This window comes from the organism of the source record quoted next, unplaced genomic scaffold (assembly GCF_019419815.1).
Source record: "Pyrus x bretschneideri cultivar Hongxiangsu unplaced genomic scaffold, Pyrus_bretschneideri_v1 Contig13, whole genome shotgun sequence".
NCBI lineage: Eukaryota > Viridiplantae > Streptophyta > Magnoliopsida > Rosales > Rosaceae > Pyrus > Pyrus x bretschneideri.
Genome location: NW_025999424.1, coordinates 4,598,680 through 4,606,626, shown reverse-complemented (window position 1 = coordinate 4,606,626; position 7,947 = coordinate 4,598,680).

Below are 7,947 nucleotides of genomic sequence, written 5' to 3'. Positions count from 1 at the left end.
CGTTGTGCAAACTTTATTGTCACTACCTTGGCACGACGGTTAGCGTGCGACAAAGGTTGCGTCGCACAAACCCTTAGGCAACGATTTTTGACTTTGCATGACGAAGGTCCCTACGTCGCGCATAGTGTTTTTCCTACTAGTGATACAATAAAGATAATATTACCATATCATGAAATAAAACGATGTCATTACTGGCACTCACAACATGATAATATTACCATACAATAGAGATTGTTTAGCCATTTATAAAGAGATTTTAAGTTAGATCACCATAGATCAAAAAAGTTAGATTACCATAGATGACGAGTTTGATTCATAATTATGATTGACCCACTATGTTGCCCCAAATCCTTATCTCGTAATATCAATGTATAAAGCATTGGTCAAATTTAACTTTTAAAATTTAATATTGTTGAAAATACTAGTGGGTAATGAATGCCCACAGTATTGAATACCTGCCACAACATTGAAAACATTGCCAAAGGGTTGAAAACCTTGGCAAAATATTGATATGTGGAGATCATTTGTCAAAGATGTGTGCTTGGAGTTGCTCTATAAATAGAGCACTCTGTATGCTTCGAATAGAGAGCAGAAAAAGAAAGAGAGGAAGAGGAGAGGAGAGAATACAGAGTTATCTTTGTACTCCTATTATTCCAATTATAATGAAAGCACCACTACTGCCCGAGGACGTACTCCAGTCACACTGACTGTAGAGGAACCTCGTAAATTTTGTGTCTTGTTTTATTTATTCCACTGTACACACATCGTCGATTTTACAACACGTTATCAGCACGAAAAGCTCTTATGTCAGTGGAAAGCACAACGCCATAAATCCGATGAAGCACTATCCACCTCTCACCTCCGTCATCTAAAATATCACAGAATAAAAGGTATGTCCATTTTTCGTCTCTCCCACTGCGCCAGAAGCGCCCCACCGAATTCCGGTGAGAATTGAAATTTACGACCTGAAGTCGTCACGAGATGAGAAAACTCGTACTTGACAACTGGTTTCCAGAGATCCAGAAGAATCTCATCAGACTTGGAAACCCAGATCACCTTGTTTTCGACGGATCTTGAGAACTCCCATGAATACTTGGTTGTTTGAGATGGTGATGGCAAGAATGAATCCACACAGGCCTCCCTCTCTTGTGCCTCTGTCAACCCCACTGTCATCTATGTCTCTGTAAGGAGGTTCTTGCTTAACGATGACATGTTCCCTGGGTCATGCAAGAACAACGCCAGTCTCTAGTAGCCTTTTGGATTGAATTGAAGTTGAGCAACCTTCATAACTACCCAGCTGGCCTTGTGTTTCGAGACTGGCAGAGACAGAGAAGGAAGAAAAATAATAGAAAAGGGGGATTGATGGAATGGCAAGGCACATGTGAAAAGAAGAAAAGAAAAAAAAAAAAGGATGTTGACTGCAACCTAAAAAAATATATATTTAAAAAGGATTTGAATGGTGCAGAATGGTGCATGACACCATTTAGTCAAAATGATATAAATGGTTTCTGTTGGTGCATGGCACCATGCTACAGAAATAAGAAAAGTAAAGTTTGAATAAATGCTGACAAAAGAAAGAAAAACAATAAATAAAAGGAGGTATGATACTTCTTGTTATTTATGTGAATTGGTGTTGGTTTAAAACCCTTTCACAAGTTCTATTTACTTTAAAGCAATTTATTTATCATGGACGGTTTTACCGCCTACTGCTTTAAGTTTTGATTTATGTGAATGGTGCTGAATTAAAGCCCTTGTCACAAGCTTTATTTACTTAAATGCAATTTATTCATTATGGCTGGAATTACCGTATATTGCTTTAATTTATTGTACTTCTTTTTGTTACGATGAGTACATACTGGACCCGAAGTTCCTTGATCAGATCAGAACCTGCAGTTTCTTGATCCTCATCATATAAAAATGATTGGACCTGAAGTTCCATCAAACAAAAAGATCGGGCATGAAGTCCCTTGATCCTCAAGATCAAGACATGAAGTTCTTTGATAAGTACCTTAAGTTTGAAGTGTCGCAGTGCCTCAACTTAATTGCAATAAAAGCTATAAGAGTCTCAATCTACAGACTATTAAATAAGGACCAGAAGTTCCTTATGTCCATACTTAAAAATGGTTTAGCAGAAGCATTTATCAAGCGAATGAAATTAATTACCCGCATTCTGCTGATGAAAATGAAATTGCCAAAGTTTCTACATGGGACATGTCATTTTACATGATGCATTATTGATTTGGTTGAGACCTGTTGACAACCATCAATACTTCTCAGTACAACTCGTGTTTGGGAACCAGCCAAACATTATATATTTACGAGTTTTTGGTTGTGTTATCTATGTGCCTATTGCACTGCTACAACATACTGAAATGAAGCATCATTGCGGATTAGGCATTGATGTTGAACATCATCTATCATTCAATATTTAAAACCCTTGACTGGGGATATATTTACCGCGTGGTTTGCGGACTGTCATTTTGATAAGACAATTTTCCCGCCGCTAGGGGGAGAAAATAACTTTGTTTCAGAAGAACGATGAGCAAATATCATTCCAGAAGAATGATGAGAAAAAACCGTTCTAGAAGAACGAAGAGAATTTGTCGTATTTTGATTCATGAAGCAATCAATATACAAACAAAGTGAGAATAATTGAATGATGCAACGATATGCAAATCAAATGCTAGATGCATTTAATGATGCAACGAAAGTGATAAAATCACATATGCTTGCTGCAAATGTGCCTACAAGAATTAATGTCCCTGTTGAACAAAATAATATGGCAGCAAATGATTTATCTGTTACACGCCTGAAGCGTGGCAGATCCTCAGACTCAAAAGGTTCAGTCCTTCGAAAGAAGAAGAATATGACACTACTGAACTATTGCATAACTGTCACATGCCAGACGCATAACAGTTGTTGCAAGGATACTTGTCCCGAAAAGGTCACTCCGCGGACATGGAAATATTGATGTCTCATGCATGAAGCATGATAGATATATAAGTTCCAATGACTCAACTCTCGAAGTAGAGATTAAAATTCAAGCTCTATAACGCTCAAGAGGAGGTTATGATCCACATTCTCTAAATTATAACTATCCTGGAAGAGATAGTGTAATGCCCTTGAAGAGGCAATGGATATCCCAAAAGTTTTTATGCATGCGCATGCACATGAGAATATGGGATCACAAATTGATGATAACCAATGGTAATTTTGGTTTTTACAAGTAGCTACTAAATTCATCAATGAGCTGTGGTGATATTGAGTCCCGTTCTTTTTCCATCAACAAAATTATGGGCCAAAATGGATAAAGGCAAATCCATTACAATTTTGTAAGAACGTGGAAAAATAGACCTATATACTTGAATACAATACAAATAGCCAAAAGATGTTGAACCTAGAAGGTTACATATGGGCATTTGTAATACTGTGAAATACACTCACATGATATGACACAAGGTTGTAAAGGAGTTCATATGAATGGAGAATTATATACGAAGGGTTATGAGTCGCCCACATCATATCTCCATGAGTAAATCCCTCAAATATACATGGAAGCGAATTGCTCTGTATAAATTCTAAAAGAAAATGTGTCATGAAGTGTAGAAAATCCCTGAAGGATTCAAATTGCTTGAAGTAAGCCCCAGAAGGGTAAAGCATAAAATATGTACTCAATACCAATGGATGGTATAAATTACCTTAGTGAGTATTTTCATTATGGTATTGTTGCAACATACTAAAATCTCTTGCAAGAGTTGATAATATTAAATTGGGACTCCTGAAGAGTCAAGAAAGATTATAAAGTGTTGAGAGAAATATTGTCTCGAACTGCAGAATCGAACAATATGCCAACACGAATCTTATCCATGATGTTTACGACATTAAAGAATCATATGGATTGAAGATTATGAGTTGAATACTCAAATGATTTAGAAACTAAGAATAATCATTTATCTTCGCGAGGGTAAAGATAAATTGATATTTGGTCCAGAAGTACCACATCTTAGTGAAATATATGCTTTATTGTATTTAACACAATACACTGAATGAAATAAAGCTTATATATTAATATCTCCGAGAAATTACATACACATGAGTTAAAACAAACAAACAGAAGGGAACCTTCACAAAGGTTACTCATGTGAAGCCTCAGTACTCGGAAGTACCCCAGAAGGGGAAAACACCAGAAGTTGATTATTTGGAGTCTCAATACTTGGTGGAACTCCAGACAGCTATGACAATGGATGTCTTTGGAATAAAGACTCGAACCCCCGATTGTCATTTTGAGTCCGACCTTCGGATTCTAGTAGCTGGTCGAGCTTTCTTTTCATGCTCGTAGAGTAATTATTTGAAAGCATGTGTAACACTCTATTCTCATGCTTGAGCCCTCTAATCTCTTGTCTAAGACTTGCCACCTCAGCCATTAATGATTCAACTTGGTGAGTTCGAGCAAGTAGACGCTGGCCCATATTGGATACAGAGCCCGCACATTGAACACTGAGAGCCAATGAGTCTTGAACGGCCGCCTCATCATACCGGTTTGAAAGGATTCTGTTGTCCTTTGGAGTGAGAAGATTCCTGGCTACCACTGTAGCAGTTATGTTATTCTGCATCACAGAGTCCCCAACCGTAAGAGGACCATTAGAAGTTGAGAAGGACGGGCGCCAAATGTTATCCTGACGCTGCTCGTCTGTATCAATCCTGAGACTCAAATCTAAACAAATGTTAGATGGGCAAGCCATTTTCAAAAATGATGAAGGAAGTTAGATAAAATCTCAGAAGTGCAAGAAAGGGAAATTTCTGCAGACAACAATTTTCTGAGTGTTACTGAACAAAATTGATATCTCTATAAAAGGAGGGACAACAGGACCACTTATTCAAAAATCGAAGAGACACCGATTTTCGAATCTCAAAAGCTGGATTTCCCTGCATGACGTCTGTCAACATTTCTCAGACGCAATCTCAGCTCTTGGATATCACGTGCAACTTTGTCAAAGATCTCTGATAAAGTTGAAAACGCGTGAATCTTACTGTTCTAATTACACCACAGTTGCTGACAAGAGTAAAGGCACAGCACTACTACCTGCTATTGGGAAATCCATATATATGTCAACCTCTGTCCTCCACGGCAAGGCAGAACTGAAAAATATCTAACTCTTCCTCATTTCCGAGAATGCATCTTTCACAAAGTATCTCGAAATACTCAGTTTTCTTCCTCTCTGAGAATATCTCTACAAACAAGTCACACCAGAGTAAGAGTATCTCATATCATCAGGGACGAGAGCAAGAGTATCTCATATCATGCAATCTCCCTGTCCTTTCCTTTGTCCTTGTTCTTACCTGCCAAGACAAGGACAGAGAAAGCAATATGTCGGAACCTCCACTCAAACTTTCGCTGCCACCAAGAAGTGATGGTCCATTCAAATACAAGGTTTGCATTCCACTCCTGTATCAGAGGACAAATACTACAAGAGAAGATGCCAAACCTGCATAAGGAAAATACCACTTCTGCAAGGGGAGCAAGTAAGGCAAGTGAAAATGATACATTGAAGCATGTGGAGACAACCACAACAAACACATGTCAGTTTATCCCCGACAAAGTCTAAGATCACTTATCACATGAAGTTCCTCATGGTCCAATTTCATTCAAGATCAAGTGTCCACCACCCTTGAATCAAATTCAGCTCCAGATAAAATAGGTAAATTCAGACCTTTGGAGGAAGTCTAGCAGAAGACCCTCTAACCCAGTTCAAGAACAAGTCTGTGGAAAGTTAACAACAAGTGAAACACCTCATTCGGCAACTATCACCGCTAAAAGACTAAAGCAGCAGGATCAATGATCAGCCTAAAGAATTTGAAATCAGGGGGAGATACTCATCAAGGGGAAGCATCCAAAATAGATCAAGATTTTAACGAGGCAACTAATGTTGATATGTGGGCATCCAAGGGGGAGTGTTGAAAATACTAGTGGGTAATGAATGCCCACAGTATTGAATACCTGCCACAACATTGAAAACATTGCCAAAGGGTTGAAAACCTTGGCAAAATATTGATATGTGGAGATCATTTGTCAAAGATGTGTGCTTGGAGTTGCTCTATAAATAGAGCACTCTGTATGCTTCGAATAGAGAGCAGAAAAAGAAAGAGAGGAAGAGGAGAGGAGAGAATACAGAGTTATCTTTGTACTCCTATTATTCCAATTATAATGAAAGCACCACTACTGCCCGAGGACGTACTCCAGTCACACTGACTGTAGAGGAACCTCGTAAATTTTGTGTCTTGTTTTATTTATTCCACTGTACACACATCGTCGATTTTACAACAAATATGGAATTGTCAATTTTTAGAGTTCAAACATAAATTTTATATCTTCTAAACGTGAGATCTCCCCCTTAACTATACAACTCAAATTCATGTATGAACCCAACTTTGCGAGAGCATTAAAATCGAGTCCACCGTAGCGTACGACTCAAAAAATTAGAAATAGGTTAACTTGACCCCAAAGGACGGACGACACCGTTTCATTCTCACTCCTGCACAGACGAAGGCACGGTATGAAACTCTTTTCCTCTCCTTCCAACCTACAGAGCAGCTTCTTTAGCTTTGGACTTCTAGAGAGAGAGATGGAGGAGACAGACCGATGAAGAAACTACTCATACTCTACGCCACCCAAACCGGAAACGCCTTGGACGTCGCCGAGCGCAGAGGCTGCCCCATCCACCTTCTCTCCCTCGACAAATACGACGCCGTATGCTGCCTTCCACCCCATTCGATTTCCCTTCTGTTCTTCTGATGAACAGCAACAATAATAATAATACCCTAAGGGTAGTACTATCCTTAGAAAAATATTTCGTATCAGATTCTCGACTTAAACACCATCGCGTGTGATTATTATCTTATTTTAAATTACAATATGTGCATTTGATTTTCCTTTTCGAGCAATAAAACTAATGCATCCTAAAAATCTGTGAAATTTTATTTTTATTAATATATTTTTAAAATAAAACATTTCTGTTTTATATCTTGCTCACATAAAACGATGGATAAAGTATAAGAAAAATCAATAAAAAGAGATTCAAATCTTTGCATTTTAATCAAAAGAAATTTACTAACTTTATTTAATGATTATGACAAAATAACAAAATAAAATAAAAACATAAAAAACACCACATCAGCGCATACACCCCACCACATATCCATTAAGACATTATTATTATTATTATTATTATATTTTTAAAATAAAACATTTCTGTTTTATATCTTGCTCACATAAAACGATGGATAAAGTATAAGAAAAATCAATAAAAAGAGATTCAAATCTTTGCATTTTAATCAAAAGAAATTTACTAACTTTATTTAATGATTATGACAAAATAACAAAATAAAATAAAAACATAAAAAACACCACATCAGCGCATACACCCCACCACACATCCATTAAGACATTATTATTATTATTATTATTATTATTATTTTGCTTGGTATAAGAAAAGATTTCAAAGTGAATTACATTTCTCAGTTTTATTTCTGTAGTGTCGTTTCCCAATAGTAGTCAAGCTGACGAGAGATTTTTCAATGTGTTCGGAACACGGGATGATACACCACATCTCTATACAAGTGGTGAGATTTTTTGTTAAAAAATAAATTTCTCACCATTTACATAATAACACATGGTGTAGAAAGTTAAGATTGTGGGTGGAGGAGAAGAGGAAGCCGCAAATGGGAGGACAATTGAAGAAAATTAAGTAATTGGTGTAGAAAGTTAAGAAATTGAAGAGATACAAAGAAAATTTGATGAGTATCGAAGAAAATTAGAAGAAGAAAATGTGTTTGGAAGGTGAGAATGTGCCAAGAAAATTCAAGAAGAGGAGAGAGAGGAATATAGTACCGTTAAGTTTCATAAACAATATAGTATCGTTAAGTTTCAAAAATAGTGTAGTGCTGTTA